At 47.1% G+C, this 17945-nt stretch overlaps 1 long non-coding RNA gene and 1 other non-coding gene across 2 annotated transcripts in view; both read right to left on the bottom strand.

The window, feature by feature from the left end:
* LOC138569855 (uncharacterized) overlaps window positions 1–17945 on the bottom strand; it is a 190516-nt gene that overhangs the window by 153854 nt on the left and 18717 nt on the right. The window lies entirely within an intron of this gene.
* TRNAC-GCA (transfer RNA cysteine (anticodon GCA)) lies at window positions 14241–14312 on the bottom strand. Its single transcript has one exon. It is a non-coding gene; the product is annotated as a tRNA-Cys (tRNA).

The raw sequence follows: 17945 nt of genomic DNA, 5'->3' as shown, positions 1-17945 counted from the left end.
CCGGGGCCATGCCCTCCATCTTCAATACCTGTTCCCCCGGGGTAGCCCATTTGTGCAAACAGCACCACCCCCATCATTTCCTGCGCTATTCCCCTATTGTGCTTCACTCCCCCTCATCCAAAGGGGCCTTGCCCCCGGCAACCAACAACCTCATACCCTACAACTCCCCTCTACACCAAACTCCTCCTTCCTATGACCTGCAGCCAAGCTGACCTGCCACATCAGCAACGAGAAAACTTTACATATAACTTCCCCAACTAATGCCCCAGCCTGTCACAAGAAATCTGCCAACAAAACCCCCTCCGGGCCCTTAACTCTAGGCATAAAAATCCAATGAACCTCTTTAGGGGGAAAAAACCCACAAAACTCCTTATTAAAACCCCACCGCCCCCAAAATGTGCACCCTTGCCGGCCTAGAAAAAGAGTGTGGGAGGGCGGGGTCAAACGCTTGTCCTCAACCGTCGTCTGCTCCCTAACCTTCTCTGCACCCTTAAGTACCCCTGGAAACACGCTATGGGCAGGCCAGCTCGTTGGCCTGTGCAGCGCCAAAAATAACCCCCCGACTCCCCCGTTTGGGCTTACTGCACAAAAACACCCAGCTTGTAGTGGAAAATGTTGCTTTAATGTGACAGGCCAAAGCTCACAAATAACCGCTAACCAGGCACCGTGGCCTTACAGACTAACACAAAATGTTTTAACAACTAAACAAATTGTATAATTAAACACATTCAATCCCCCCAACAATTAAATAATTAAATCAGTTCTACTTCCTCCCTACCTATCCCTTGGACCCTACTGTCTCCTTACCATCTTCTCAAGGCTTCCCGCTTTCTCCCCGGGGCCATGCCCCTGCATCTTCAATACCTGTTCCCCCGGGGTAGCCCGTTTGTCCAAACAGCATCACCCCCACCATTTACAGCACTATTCCCCCATTGTGCTTCACTCCCCCCTCATCCAAAGGGGCCATGTCCCCGGCAACAGAAAAACCCTCCACTGAGGTGTTCTTTCTGCCCCACGCCCCTAATTTACCTCTCCTTCAGATTTGTATTATGTCCTGGACCGCCCACTTTGCCCCCTAAATCACTAACTATTCCCATAAACCGATAGATGCCCTCCCTCCTCTTAAAACGCAATCCTCACACAGATGTGTCCCTGAGCACCAGTGCTCGTGACCCCCACTGCCCCAACAAAATCCCCAACTACCCTTAAAACTTCCTCCTAGACCTACCCGCTGCCCCTTCAAATACCATTCCCCTGCAACCCTGCTCGGTGACATCTTTGTCCAACCACCTTACCTTGAGCCCCACTCCCAAAAACCAGCTAGGTCCCCTGTTATTTCTATAGCAAAGCTACTCCTCATAAATTTTCTAAGCCATACCTCCTGGGTGTGCTATAAATTCCTCCGAAACCCCATGACACTCCCTTCCAGCAGCCCACATGGGCAGCAAATAGACCCCTCTAAGCCCCTTAACTACCTAAAACACAGTTATGACTGCGTCCTCAGTTGCGTCCAAACAATCCGAACTCTCTCCCCACATACCCCGCCCCAATAGCCATTTGCTGGCTGCAATTCTACATCCACGGCAACTCACCTCTCCTTCAAGCCCCCATCTGCAAATGAAAATAGTTATGAGTCTCTCTTCTCCATTGCCAAACCACCCCCCTTGTTACTGCCCTTGTTCCCAATCTGCCCCCAGTTACCGGAAATCTCTACTTATATGCCCTGAACTTCCCTTATCCCTGCGCCCCTCCTGTTCCCCCTTCCTCTGCTAGTCGCCTTCCAACTCCCTTCCCATGCCTTGCGCCAACCTTCTTCAGGCAACAATCCCCACCTCTGCTCACACCCCTACTGCCTCAAAACCCTCCTTTTGACCCCCTAATACATATGCTGCCAGCGCAGCAGACCCAAATATTAACTCCTAAAAACCACCCTTCATTTACCCCCATCTGTCTCCCCCAAGGCAACCCCTTCTCACCTGACCACCTCCTTACTCCCACTACGGAAACACCCCCCAGTCCTTTCCTACCTGGCCCACCTATAATTCGCACCTTTAACACCCATCTTCTAAACAATGCACCTACCCCCACTTAGACCCCCCTCCTCCTCTATCCTATTACCCTCCTGTTCACACTTGCCCCCCACCCTCCATCTTCCTATTATTGCACCGTGTTTACCCACCCTGCCCTGAGGGCCCATGTGCACCCCCGTCCATGCAGGCCCTTCTCCTCATTCCTCCTCTTCGCCACTGCACAAGGAGCCAAACCTGCGCCCCGTCCATGCAGTCCAATCCATATAACTTACTCTTCCAGCCTTGCGTCCATTACATCATGTTTCCCACCTGCACCAGGGGCCCTCGTGCACCCCCGTCAATGCAGTCACCTCTTCTCATTCCCCCACTGCACCAAGGGCCAAACGAGCCAAGTTCCTCCTGTGCTGTGCGTATTCAATTCCCGCCCTAGCATGTGCCCTGTCTCCTGCCCCTCATGTGAACCAGGGCTACTATCGTACGCTCGAAGTTGCGATATCCTCTTAACCTCTGTGAGTCTCTCCGTCTTGACTGTGTTGCTATAACCCTCTCACTTCCCCCAAAGCTTGCTCACCATGTCGTGCGGCAAGCGTGAGGGCTTTGCCACCGTCTTCCACACCCTCCAATGATGGCCACCACCTCCTAACAGTTTTCCCAGTTACATCCCTCCCCCTGGGGACGTCCCCCCCCTACCTAAACGTCTTCCGCCTCACCCCTCTCCTACTCCCTTGGGATCGCCCCGAACCTCTCCCCAACCTTTGCCCCCCCACCCTTTGCGATAAACTGATGCCCCACCTACAGAAACCCCCCACTTTAACTGGCATACGGTCCTCCCCCCACCTCCTTGCCCCGCTCCTCTCCCTTTCCATCTGTCCCCTGCCTGAAAACAATATGTAATCGGATGCCGACCCGCACACCTGCTGCAATCGTGTTTAAATTTGCACATCATCCTTGTGCAGCCTTCTTTATTGAAAGCGCAACAAGCTGCTGAGGGTTGACCTCTGCCTCCTCCCCCTGCCACTTCTGGGGCGGGGTGACCAAGAAAGGGCCGGTAAGGCACGGGTAAGCCACTTGCTGTGTGTACCGTTGGAGCTGGCCTCGTCGGTGCCATCCATTGCAACCAGAGATCCATGTCTATCTCGCCCCAGACCGCCTGGTCTTCCTCCGCCAACCTTGCTCTAAACTCCTCGTCATAACCCATCCACGCGAAACTTCCAAAACTTGTGAAAGCCTTCCTAATCACGTTCATATACTTCAATAGAGCCACACATCTCTCCGGGAATTTCTCATAATAGACACTTGCATTGATGATAAAAGCTGACGTCCAATTCTCAATCGTCACCGGCACCCTTGGACGCGAGGCCAACTCCCTCTCCTCTTCCTTAGAACCCTCCTTGGCTCTGACCTCCCTATGTACTAGCTTGAACACATGCACAAATTCTCCTGCCCATATCTTATCCTTTGATGAAGTCATCAAGTGCGCTCCCAATGGTTTCGTAATGCCCATGTATGGCAACTTCTTCTTCTTTCCCTTTCCCTCTGTGTCTTTCTCTTTTGGCACCTGTACCTCGTGTGCCCCAGGCTCAATTGCCCCGTCTGTCTGCACTGCCACTGAAGAAACCTTCCTTTCCGTCTCCAAGGCCACCATAGCCTGAAGGCCAATTTACTTTCTCACCCCTTGCCCCACTACCCCTTCCCTTCTTGCCCCCAACCTTGTATTTCCCCTATGCCATTACCCCTCACCTCTTTCTGCCCTGCTGTCACCCGTCTGCAGCCTGGCCTCCACTCCAACGCTCCTAATCTCCTTTTTTACTAGGCTCCTGCTGCTGGGACAAAACATGTGAACAGTCACACCCAGCCACTTTCCCCCCAACCTCTTACCTCCCATCCCCCTTGCTACTGGCTTTCACCTTCCCACCTTAAACCCCTCCTCGCCTATCTCTTCTCCTTACAACACTGTACCCTTCATCCTCCCACTGCCCCACATATTCCTCCAACCCTTCATCATCCCCCATGTAATACCATGGCTGTTGCGAGCACATGCTCGGGCCCTGCAGATCCTCCTCTTGTGAGCCCGGGGCGTCCTCCCGCCACTCCTTCACCGTCTTCTCAGCGGGTCTGTGGGAGCTCCTTCCTGGTCCTATTCTGTCAGGCGAGGGGTCCTCTCCTCCACCCTTCGACCCTCCGTTCTAGGGGCCGTGTTGCACCCTCTAGTCTGTCTTTGTAAATCTTGCGGAGGGGCCATTCTTAAACCCTCTCCCATCTCTTCCTCTGAAACAGCGTGGGCCGTACTGTGCCCTCCACCTGAAGTCTCCTAGCCGGGGAGGTTGTTCCACACCTCTCCCTTTCCTCAGTACTCGAAGGGGATCGCTCTCTCTTCCTCCCACCTGCACTCTTCTGCAGGTATTTTCCTCCCTTACCCTCCTCACCACCGCCCACATCCGCACCCGGACACCCCTATCCTCACCCCCTGCCTGCCCTGCAACTTTTTGCAATCTCCTATCTCTCACCTCCTCCTCCACATCTTTGTTCCCCAAATCCCCTTGCGTCCCCTCCCCTACCCCTTCGGCCACCCTCCTGGGCATCTCCCTCCTACCCCTCTGGCCCGCTTTCTCCCAAACCTCCCCTCTACCGTCTGCCGGGCTGCAAGCTTCCAGTGAAGCAAGAGCCCATCTGCCACAGCTCTCCGCTGTATCCTCCCCCCACTGTCCTCCTTTTCCCCTGTAACCTCCCCCACCGCCCGTCAATCTGGGTCTCAGTTGCCCTGCTGATAATAGCCATCAATTAACCCCATTTTCCTTGGCCCATGTCCCACCATCCTGCCGCAGCAGCGCTGCTTAAAATGTGCGCCCCGCCCCACTGACCCACTTAAAAAGCTGGCCCCCGAGCCAACTTATTCCCTGGATGAACCAGCTAACAAGGAAAGGAAAAGCTTCTTTATCTGAAGCCCAGGACTCCACTCCCCCCCCCACAGCCAGAAGTAAACCACCTAAAATTGACCCTAATAAACTTTATTCACCAGGTTATGCGTAACAAAATTGGCTGTCTCTTCTTATACTTGCTCCTATTTAATTATATCTGTAACTTTCTTTTATTGCTAATCCTTCTTTTTTTAACCAAGCCTATCAAGAAAACCACCTGCAGACAATAATGCGAGACATCACCGCGTGTAATTACAACACTGCAGCTTAACCGCCCGGCCGACGGGAAGCCTCAATGAAGCTCCCTCCTACGGCGACTTTCCCACAAAATTCCCCCAACAAATGGCCCAGCAACCTTGCACCTGCAACTCTGCAGACCCGCTGCACGCAGAGCCCGAAAACCGAAACATGGGCACAAGCTGCCCGCACCAACCCCCCACTAAGGACCCGCCCGGTCCTGGTACCGGGGTGAAAACACCCTCTTAACTGCTCTCCCACCGCATGGGAGCCGGCAGCCAACTACCCAGAACCCCCGCTTAACGAAAATCTGACACGGCAACCTCGTTCGCCTTGGACACTACCCACCAAAACAGCTGGCCGCGGGGAGCCGCACATACGGTAAGAGGGTATACCTTACTTACGGTGCACCCATCTATGTGAAATGTTTTCTCTTTCCTTTTTTAATTTTTTATTTTTTTCTTAATTGTACTAATGCCCGCTTACACTACCCAACCATCAACTAAACTTTGTTACAAAACTCTGCCTCACCTCAGCTGTCGCTATACTATAGGCCCCACACCAGGGAAGGCTCAGGAGCAAGTGACCAGGACAAACGCTCGTCCTCAACCGTCGACTGCTCACGAACCTTCCCTGCCCCCTTACCCCTGGAATACCCCTGGAGACGCGCTATGCCCAGGCCAGCTCGTTGGCCTGTGCAGCGCCCAAAATATACCCGGGGAAACGCTTTGCATCCCCCCCAATCCCACCTTCCAAACCCCTCTAACCCCCGCCAGCCCCCCACACCTCAAAGCAAAATTCAGCCTCTATGTAACAGAAACCGTTCTGCCTCTCTGAGAAGTCTCATTATCCGCTTGTAGACTGCCTCTAGCACAAAAGAAAGAATCGACTCTATTTATATTGTCCTGATGATTGTGAGCTAAAAAAAAAAAAAAAACAGAAAAAGAGTCTGCGGAATCGAACCCGGGTCAACTGCTTGGAAGGCAGCTATGCTCACCACTATACCACCAACGCTTCATGCGCAACCCCTTCCTGCCCTAGTTCCAATCCTGCTCTTCTGCTTCGTAAACACAACTGCACATCTGTTTCATATTTCCATTCTAAGAACCAGTCACTCGCCTGCTCTTTTACGGTGTGTGGTCAGCAGCATCTTTGAGGGACAAAAATCAAAGATCTATTTTAACCTACAGATGGCGCCAGGCACCTTTCGCAAAAATCCTTAATTCTCGCACTAATTGTTATCTCACCATACTGCTACACCTCCTAGCACTCGGAGCACACGTGCACTCTCGCCTTGGCTCGTTGACGCTTTGTGTCCTTCCTTTACAGCTTCCAGTCAGGAGCCCATGCACAGTGGCAATGGATGATGCAAGCCTGTCTAAGGGGATCGGATGCACACGTGCCAGCCTGTCCTATTGCAAGAAGGGGGCGCTTGCCCAGGGCAATGATCCCTCCTTTGCATTCTGGGACTTGATAACAAGTGCCAACAGGTAAAGGAAAAAGCAGGACCTGACGAGCCTCTCCCGGCTGGATTGTGACTTGTGGACATGTGTGTCGTTTGTGAAAACTAAAAAGACGACCAAAGGCACAAGGAGAATTGCATTACAGTGCCCTTTGCTGCAACAGCAAGACTAGGCCGTCGCCTTCTAAACTGGCACCTGCTGCTGTGTGTGCCATGTTCAGAAGGGAGCTCTCAAGTCCTTTGGGAACTGCTTTCCAGATCACTATACTTTGGACGTTTTCGTTTTTTTTGCATTTAACAATTCAAAGGCATGAATTGAGTACATTCATTGGCCCTACATAGCAATTACTTTTAGTTCCAAAAACGTCTGCACGTTAATGATTGCAGACACACCTAGATACAGACATAATGAACTTCTATTCACATCTTTAGTTTGTTCTATTAATAATGGTATGTGTCTGCAAACAATAACTCAAAGCTTAAGTTTTTTCCAACAATGCACAGCAAGGCCACCTAGTCTGTGTTTTTTTCTTGGAATTCTGGGACTTGTAGTTTTTCTAAATTTCAAATGGGAAATAAAAAAAACTACATAACCCATAATTCAATAAATAAGTATTGGCAATGCCAACAGTTTGGTCTTTTGTGCGCATCTAATAGCAGCGCCTGTGAAATGCCTAATACTTATACACATGGTCAATCAATGGGTGGGCAAATAACCAAGCACATACAAGCTTTCATTCGTCCCCAACATTGTGTGTTCACCCAATTCCGAAAAGATGCAACAAAACGGAAGTGCCTGCAACTTCAAGTAATCAAGTTGGGCTCTGCTGCGCTGGAAGATAAGCTAGCAGCCAAAAGAGCGTTTGACGCTGCGCCTGCAACAAAAACATAGGTTTCAGATCTGTGCTACTAAAAAGAAAAAGAAACATTCCAAAAAGTGATTGTCCTAAGTCTGGTCAATCACAAATGGAGGAAATCCTGATCCTACCTCAATGGGATTCAAACAAGTGAACTATAGATTGCATTATGTACCCGGTCAGCAGCATTCGCTCAAACCAGCCATCTATCCTATCTAGCAAAAGTAAGTACACAAATATGAACACACATCAACTGTGACAAGAATTGAACAGGTCCTCAATGCAAAGAACACATGTAAATCTAGTGGCTGAACCCTTTGAATGGTGCCTAGAAATAACACTGGCAGGCCATATACAACACAAAGTTTCGATGTTGCTGCATGACAGACATAGCACAAAAAGATCCCAGGAGCATGTGCTTATGGCAGGGAGGGGAAATTGTGGGTGGGAATGACCATAGAGATTGTCATGACTATGGGAGGTCAATGGATGGGTAAACAAAATACCTACTAGCTATGTGTCCAGACCAGCAAGGCACTTGCACTTGAAACAGCCTCAAAAAAGCTTCTACGTACATTTGGACAGATATTATGCAAAGAAATGTATGGCCAAGTTAATAACAAAGGGAGACCAAATGAATTGTCTTTCACATGGGTTATAATCTGGTTAAAACCCCAAATATAGTATTCCAATCTCTGCTTAGTTCATTTTGAAAGGAACAGCAGTTGAGTGTGCATTTTTAGCAGCTTTTCTACGCAGTCTTATTAGACAACACACACCGCAGACCCCCACGCCGTGCTAGCTACACACATTATGGAAGGGACCCTACTATCCATGCAGGCTCATACTTGGAAAAGCATTTCTTCTAGATAGGATTGTGAATGTTAGCAAGTATCACATTTATATAGAATTGTAAACATTAGCCTGCGTCGCATCTAGATAGGATTGTGAATGTTAACAAGTGCCACACTTAGATAAAATTGTGCCATGTGAAAAAGTGCCACACTTAGATAGAATTGTGAACATTAGCCTGCGCCGTACCCAGATAGAATTGTGAATGTTAGCAAATACCACACTTAGAATTGTGAAAATTAGCCTGCGTTGCTTCTAGATAGGATTGTGAATGTTAGCAAGTATCACATTTAGATAGAATTGTGAACACTAGCCTGCGTCACATCTAGACAGGATTGTAAATGTCAGGCAAGTGCCACATTTAGATAGAAGAGAAAATATTTACATTAACATGAACCTAGAAATTGCTCCTGCTGTATTGGTTCATAAATCCACACACACATTCTCATCCCATATCATTATGCTTACTCTCTACTCTACACCATCACACAATTAGAATGCAGCTATACCCCTCAATCAATTCGGCCTAGCTGTTCACATACGAACATTACCACATGAACATCTCATCATTCTAATAAATCGCAGCTGTACACCATGACAAACCGGCCTAGCTGCACACATAAGCGTCCTACAGGCCTAACGCAGCCAGAACCCAGTCCTGGTGTCCACCCGCCAGACTGCACACATTCAACCGACATCAATACCACCACACCTAATGCTAGGATGCAGCTACCATCAGGCAAATACAACAGCTGCACACATAAACGGTGCACCCAAGCACCCTACGACACCCTACTCTCTCAACTGACCAGGTCTACGGTCCCAGAGGGCGCTCAACCTACCAGCGCTTTGAGGTCATACCAATGATATATTGAGCGCTATATAAATGCCAAATAACATAACATATATAACATTCATTGAAGTTCCAATAGACAATTTCGGTTTTCGTGGAAGTTACATAAATGATCGAATCAGGTGCCATGCACCTAACCTCTCCAGCTCCTTCATATTGTGTACCTTCTCCGCAGCACTAAGCTTCCCTACTCCCCGATACCTGCATATCACTCTGTAGCACCTAGAAGCAACACTGTTCCTCACACGTGCCAATTCACACGTACAAATATAGAGCCTGGCCCTGTTTAATAACTCCCCAAACGTCCCCAAGATTTGTGGTTCTCCTTTCCTGGCAAGCGAAGAATAGGCTTGGTGTGTGTCTGACAATTCCTGGTGTAAAGGGCATTAAAAGGCCCAGTGTTGGCCCAAAGCAGACAGATGGGCTGCGGCAGATTAAGTGATGCTGTCATTGTCATTAGCTAAGTTAACTTCCAGCGTACACTGTGCTTGCTCTGAACAGAGCGGCAGCCTTTCGGCAGAGCACACATTTTAGACTGAGCATGAAAAGAGCAAGTAAGTACATAGTTATGTAGAAAGCATCCCACAACAGGAAATTCTTCCCAGTCACTTGTTGCCGCTACCTTGTGTGCTGTGATTTTCCGATCTATATACACAGTGCAGGAAATGGAAAACGTTTATTGGGGGAAACTCACTTCTCAGGAGGGGCAGGGCTTTGGGAAAGAGTGGTTGGGCCGAGGGGCGTGGCCCCCATCTAGGTTGTGCAGCACAGTACCCCTATATAGAACCCAATCCTGGCTATTTGCATAAAGGCAAAGAGCGATATGGGAACAACATAAAGTCGACAATTTTAAATGATAAATAGTGATTCATTAAGAAAACCTTTTAAGTGAATAATGGTCTCTTCTGTTTTGAATATTCACCCTAATAAAGAGATGTCTGTAAAATGCGGGACATATATACCAGTTTGAACCACTGCAAAACTGTATGCAAAGCTTTGGTAGTTTCTGTACGCAGGGTCCAACGCTTGTTCAAGAATTGGTTGTGCAGGGGACATCCTGCACTACAACGAGCAGACAGCTTTCAGAAGACTCGCAGGAATCGGTCTGCTCGTCTTGTTCCGGCCCATTTCCTGCACTGGATATACAAAATGTAATCACCTGGCAAAACAGGACACACATACAAGAGCAGATCACACGCCCCTGCTCTTCCAAATGCCATTATCAGAAGGGCAACCTGATAGGCATGCAGCCTCATCCCTTTCAACGCTGGCATTGTAATGTATCCGTGGCTTAACAGGTTCTGCATGATGAGGTCTCGGTTCAAGCTAGGAACCACTGGTTGGATAGCAATGGATGTTACTGCATCACTTCCAGAGCATTTGATCCCGGTGGTGGCACTCTCCGTTTAAAGTTGGACCCAACACGCCCTCTCCTTGTTTTCAACATTCATTTTAAACACCTCCTTTGAATCTGCAAACATTTACAACACCATGATGCTAGAAAATGTCTGACCTGCACGAGACAGCCAGACAGCTGTGTATTGCCCGACTTGTCCTCGTATCACAGAAATGTTCTACACATGCACCTTCTAAATAAAATGTTGACGTGTGCATGCATTACACTGCTTCAGGCTATGTGGTGCAGCCATTTACTGTGAAGAATACGCAGAATGAGGGTCTTTGGAATGCTTATGGCCCCTTCCCAGGGAGCCATGACTTTCCAGGGAAAGGAGCCATAAGCACTCTCCAATTCACACGTGTCTGCCCCAGCCCAAGGAAAAAAGACAAGATATCCGAGAAACCGAATTGGGGAATGACCAAGAGACCTGTGAAGCCCGCTATGGCTTTTACCATAGCTAGGCTTTGTTACTGCCAACCGGAAGGACACAGGAAAAAAATACCTTTCGTTACGATTTCAAGGAGGCAGACCTCTGTTTTACACATCAAAAAAGCACAATTTTCCTCGTTTTTGGTGACGAGGATGCGTACTACACAGCAGTTTAAGTGCCACCATCGGGCATTTGATATTCCCGTTGTGCTTCCCATGCGCTGCAGATGCACCCGCTGCTGATGCTCATCCTCGGATCAACAGAACACACTCTCTGGACGAGCAACAGTTGGTGTCAAATGTGCACGCAGGCGCAATGAGCCTTGGCACATCTCACTGCAGCAGCAGAAAACAGTGTTACCGACGGCGAGTTGAATGTTACTGGGGCTCGTTATGGGTATGCTAGTAAAACCTGCCTGGTATATCACAAACGGCGGCAGTAATGGTAAATCCCCATTTCCATGGGGTCCCCGGAAATGGGGTCACTGAAGCACCAGCACTGTTGCTAAAGGTGCTTCAGTGACAACCATGCCGGTAGGGGCCTAAAAACTCAGCAGGTCAGGCCTGCCAGGGGATCCGTGGTCCCTACTGGCATTGTTGTAGTATGGCGCTCTGGAATGGGTGCTGGTACATTGCTACCGGCACCCTTATTTCCGGACGGCCATACTTAGGAGGGCCATTATCTTAATCAGGAGGTTGTGCTGAAAACCTTCCGGTTACAGTCTGTTGCTCGGTAATATCTATGTACAGCAGGCGGAATGCTAACATCCCCTTCCAGCACTTAATCTGCAAACTGGCAATAGTGCATAACTATGTTTGCAGAAAATCTGCTGCCAAGAATCTCAGAAGGAAACCAAATTCACCCTTTTCAGAGTCTAGCTATTCCCCCTCACCCAGATTATATGGTAGTTAATCAATATTTCATAGTGCCTAAAACTTGATTTTTAAAATGTGGAGATTTTTGAAAGATCTAAAAAAATAAATATGATATAGTCACTATCGCTAAAAAAATAAGTGACCGACAGCTTGCCATGATGTAAAACGATTAAATGGGAGGAGGTACCCCTCTGATCTGTGTGGAAGACAAAGGTCAGATTGTGGTACCTAAGGGTAACAAAGGTACAGGAAGATGCATGGTATCTTTCCCATTCAAAGATGACTGCTAGTTTTGGCTTGTTTCCAGAGAGCTTCCTTAGAGACAGTCATAGTCACTATCACAAAAATACAAGTGACCGACAGCTGGACATGCTCTAAAAAGATTACATTGGAGGAGGTGCCCTTCTGCTCTGTGTGGAAGACACAGGTCATGTGGTGGTACCTAGCGGTAACAAAAGTACAGGAAGATGCATGGTATCTTTCCCATTCAAACAAACAAACAACAAAGAATGAGATCAGGAGTGAAAAGGTAGCAACGAAAAGGAGCTGGGACAGTGTTATGTAATGTTATGTACACTTATATAGCGCACGGTCGCCCAAAGGCATCATGACGCTGGAGAGGCAAGTAACTAACAAACCAGGGCAACACGGCACAAGTCCATCAGTCGCAAAGATCAAAATAGATGTGTTTTTATGGCTTTCCTGAAAACTAAATAATTAGGCATTTTTTAAATTGCCAGCGGGAGATCGTTCCACAACTGAGCCGCAGCAATGGAGAACGCAAAACCCCCAACACGGGAGCGACGGAATGTGGGCACACATAACAGACCTGCCGACGCTGAACGTAATGAGCGCTTGGGGAAATAACGCACAAACTTAGTGCGGAGATACGCTGCCCCCTGTTCGTGCAAACCCCGATGGACAATGCACAATGCTCTGAATCGTATACGCTGAGTCATTGGGAGCCAGTGCAGGGAATGTAAAACTGGTGAAATATGGGCCCTTTAGGGTGTCCCAGTTGCCACACGTACCGCCAGGTTTTGAAGACGTTGAAGTCGGTCGACCAAACCCTTGGGCTGCACCTGATAAAGACTGAAGCTGTTTTGTGTCCTCCACCAAGCCGGGATGCCGGTGTGAAGCAGTGGGAAGATTGCAGAAATAGTTGGGGGACGAGTTGTGGTTGCTCAGCAGTGGGGTATGCCCATATTTGGACTAGTGTGAAAGATGATTGTAGATGATTATGATTTGTTAAAGTATTAACTAGAGGGCGAATGTTGGGGTGGTCTAGAATGGTCCAAACAATGGAGAACAGTTAATGTTGCACATGCCATATTTGTAACTGCCAGTTATTTAGATCACAATGTTTCCATGGAGCCAGTAAGCCGGGTGGATGAGATAACTACTGTCCGTTCAAAAAGAACCGGTTTACTCAGCCTCCTTCATGTCGCTAGAAGTATCTATGCAAACCATGTGGTATTATGTTTAAGGTTAAAGGGCTCAGGCTAATTGTTACCAGTAATGAATTGTTTTGGAACACACATTTTTAACTGTTAGATGATGTCACAACCTATTACGGACAAATCCCAAGAAGGTCTGTGCTATGGATATGATGTGAAGATGGTAGTTAAGATAACAAGTGGCAAATGAGAATGAAAGGATTGGAGAAAGATGGGATTTCTTTATAGAGGGTTTGCTCAATAATCTGTGGGGGTTGGATTGTAATAAAATATATTGGAGTGTGTTAACTGTTGCAAAATTGTATATAATGTGTCAACATGTGTGGTTTGTTGAGACTTGGGCTGGTTTGTCTCAATAGAGTCATCTAGCTGCTCATAGGAAGATTGAACAAAACATGCACTCGCTTCTTAGGTGGTGGGCCCACTTTGGGTTCAGGTGATTAGGGGCCTGCCCATACAAACCTAGGGCATGCCAGGGTGATGGAAGTATTATACTGCCAGGTATAGGGGGAGGCATGGGAAAAGAAGAAGGGTTTGTGTCATGGAGGCTGTGGCCTCCTAAGCACTGGGAAGAGGAAGAGCAGGACTAGGAGCAATGAAGATTACTGGTAAGTAATCCTATCATTAATGGATTTTAAACCATAAATGCATATATGTTAAATTTAGAATGGCTAAGCACATATTTGAATCCCACCTCTCACAGAGCAGCAACTGCCACTGCTCAGAAAAGAAACGCAAAATTTTACGACTAAAGAAAGATTGTAAAATCTTTGAAACACAATTTCTTGTTGTAAATGCGCCTTACAAAAGCACAATGAATAAATACATTTGGAATAATTGTTAATGACATTCACTGGGGGAAAAAGTAGAAGGGGACACCCGGATTTGAACCAGGGACCTCTTGATCTGCAGTCAAATGCTCTACCACTGAGCTATATCCCCTTGTTCTATGATGTGTGTCCTACTCTCCCTGTTCAGTACGATTGAGTAACGTTAAAAAGACGCTATGTTGAGAAAGAAAAATACATCCATCTCTCCACGCAGCACTGCGCCCGTGTTATTGTGGCGAGGGATAAAGCCTGCCATCTAGTCTAGCGGGCTCGATAGAGGAGGGCGGATTTACATTTCAGTGAAATCTGTGAAATCTGCCATCTGTGGCGCACACATTGCTCCTTTGTGTTTTTATCCTTTCCAGCGCGCTTTATCCACACGCGCTTGCTCGCACTGGTGACAGCAGCAACTGCAGCTCCCATGAGAGGTTTTGGGGCGCATTGAAGGAATCGAAAAACCTGTTTGCCCCACCCACCTTTCTCAGTCAAAGCCTGATACGTGTGGTGACCTGTACTACGATGAACTACGATCGGAAACATTGACAAGAACTGATTTGAAGCTAACACGATACTACAGCAACAGCCACTTTGGGTTCTTATCTGGCCGTTCAAATCTCGCGATGTGCTGCCCATCCAGTGCAGTGCTGCCAGGTCGGAAGGAAAAAATAAGCTGAATGCCCTTCCAAAACAAGCCCAGAACAAGCTGCCTCCCATCCAAATAAGCGGAAAAAACAAGCGTGCACCTAAAAAGTTGTGGAAAGGTCTCAAAAGTAAGAAACATAACACAACAAGAAAAACATACATAGACAGAACACTGACGTAGTGTGTTAGAACAACAATATTTTATTGCATGGTGACTAGAAGTCCCAGATTGCAAAATAATACGGCCCTGAAATACATTCTATTTATATTTATTGTTTTATATAGCGCCTTAATCCAAGGCGCTATATAATATTGTAACATGGCCAATTGGAAGCTGAAAAGAAACATGGCATCCCAGAATACATATATCTGATAAAATGTTGTATATAGATTCCAATAGTCCTGTTACCCAGTCTTGCAAAAAAAAGTTTTAAAAAAATAAATAAATGAAGGATGTTAGTGGATAATCCGTCAGCACTGGGGATATCACCAGGATAATATTGCTATAGAATGACGCTTGCTAAACTAAACCAATCCCCTTCTTTACATGTCAGTGTGTCTGTCTGCATGACAAAACCTTTAAAGTGTGCTTTCTTTGCATATGTTTAGGCATTTGGCATTGATGGGCTACCTGGTGGGCAAGTAACGATCCCATCAGTGCCAAACACCTAAGCATATGCAAAATACAGGGCGCCCCCTAGAGCAAGACATAGCAGCAATTGCAGCCCAGTGCAGGACGCTCTGTGCGACGTGTAATGGGCTTAACAGCAATATAAACAAGCCCAATTACACGCGCACAGACGATCCAACAAGCGGACAAAAACCGCGACAGGCGACCTCCAAATATTATAGGCTACTTTGGGCAAAAACAAGCCCAAAGTCGCTTATAATACGCGGACCTGGCAACACTGCACCAGTGTTGCCAGGTCCAAATGAAAAAATAAGCTGAATGCCCACTAAAAACAAGCCCAAAACAAGCTGCCTCCCAACCAAATAAGCTGAAGAAACAAGCGCACCTCTAAAACACCATGGCTAGGTCTAAAAAGTACGAAAGATAACAATAATGCAAATATACATAGAGAAAACACAAACAGAAAATGTTAGAACAAAAAGCATTTATTAAAAAAATTGTATTTTATTTTTAAGTCTTTATTATGTGTGCTTGCCACACAGCGATCTTCAACTCGTGTGGTCCCCAGCTTTCCGCCTAAAAACATAATACCTCTCTATCAATCTCCTACATTGAATATGAAAGAAGCCTGACTAGCACTTGTCAAACACAAGCATGTCCACATGACCCATTCCAACCAGTTTTTATTTTGTATTCTAATATATTTTATTATCTTTTGAGAAACTGTTCATTCCTTAATGAAATGGGGCATGTTGGCATTCCAACACAAATTCCTGATTCTGTATCGTGTCTTGTGGAGTTTTTTCAATAAGACAAAAGGTACATGTTCACAAACTAAAATGAGAACTTATATTACAGCAAGAGTAAGCAAACATTTCTAGGGGCAGCATTTTTGTAACTTAGTTCAAACTTGAACAATATAGTATTAACCCAGCCTTTTCTCCAACGCCAAAATGCTAAATTGTATCTTTCTCCCATCTGTTAAATGTTTATTTGTACCCATTTAAAAAAATCAATAGAGATATTTGAACATAGAAAATACAGCACCACTCTCAGTCCTCTCCTAATGTGTATTCTTCCAAAGAAATCAAACGTTAGCAGCATAGAACAAAGATAGCCAACGCAGAAGCACAATTATTCCTTTGGGTCTACAAACAAAGTGTGTATTTTTGTAAGGCGAGAATAAAAGATAGCTTTGAGCAATAGAAACGACTTTCTATTTGCTTACGTTGCTGATACATTATTCCAACATGGTTTCACAAATATCTATCATTTGTGTTATCGACCTGATGAATTATGCAGCACACAGAGGCATATCAGTGAGTCCAGAGCTGTAGTAAAAAGTGGCACAAAAGGTGGGGCCTGGGTAGGCGGTTTAGCACTTACAGTGCAGTGAAAGTCACAAGCAGATGATAAAAAAGCACGATTTTCATCGAAAGCATTTCTGCATGTGTCAAAGTGAAGGAGCCACAGTAAGCCACGGAGATGTTAACTCCTAGACCATGACTTAAATAAGAGTTAACTTCCAGATGGCTTATTGTAGTGCTTCTTCAGATCCCTGCTGCGGCACTGACAGTGGGCCCTGCTGCTAATTGCATTTAGCAGCAGTGGTCGCTGCGCCACAGCGGGGATTGAAGAGTGCTGACTGCCGGGGAAGCGATTCTGCTTGTTACGCTTTTTGCCCGCTTATCCCTGTTAGCGGCTTATTCAGTTCACTGAATCGGTGAACTGAATAAGCGCAACAATAAGCGGTCAATTAGGGAAATAAGCGGACAAAAACCGCGACAAGCGACCAGCAAAAATTATAAGCGACTTCGGGCAAAAAGAAGCCCAAAGTCGCTTATAATAAGCGGCCGTGGCAACACTGTGCCCCGCGCTCATCCGTAGTCATGTGCAGTGCTGTGTGGTGCGAAGCCCGCCTGACGTCTCTCTGATGGGCAGTGTCCCGATTCGTGTGCGCACGGGTGACATGTACTTAATAAACTGATATTACAATAGGCTTCCCTGACACAAAACACCCTTAGCCTGCTCCTGCCATCTGCACCAGTGGCACACATGCCAACATTCCGACGCAGCTGGGAGGGAGATTTCTATAGAGAAATCGGGAGAGAACAATTTCCCCATACGAATGCATTGGGGAAATAACTATTTCAGGTGGGAGAACGTGAAAAATAACTCTATTTTTCACTGAAAAATCGGGAGTCTCCCGCCTAAATCCGGAGGGTTGGCATATATGCAGTGGCGTCATTCGAAATCAGTATGGGGGAAGGGGATGTAACGTCCACAGTACTGACGACCCTACTCACTCTCCCTGCGGGGAAGGTCCCATGCTACGGCTTGGTAATATGAAACTAAGTGACGTGGGTGTGGGGGAGGAGTTATAGGAATAACAAGAAATAAAAGAAGGTCCTGTGTCAGAGGCAGGGGCCTCATTAGGTAAGTACTGCGACGAGGAAGAGTATGACCAGGAGT

Source organism: Ambystoma mexicanum, chromosome 1p, assembly GCF_040938575.1.
Source record: "Ambystoma mexicanum isolate Mex_15411 chromosome 1p, UKY_AmexF1_1, whole genome shotgun sequence".
Lineage (NCBI taxonomy): Eukaryota > Metazoa > Chordata > Amphibia > Caudata > Ambystomatidae > Ambystoma > Ambystoma mexicanum.
This window is presented reverse-complemented; position numbering and strand designations above follow the sequence as displayed.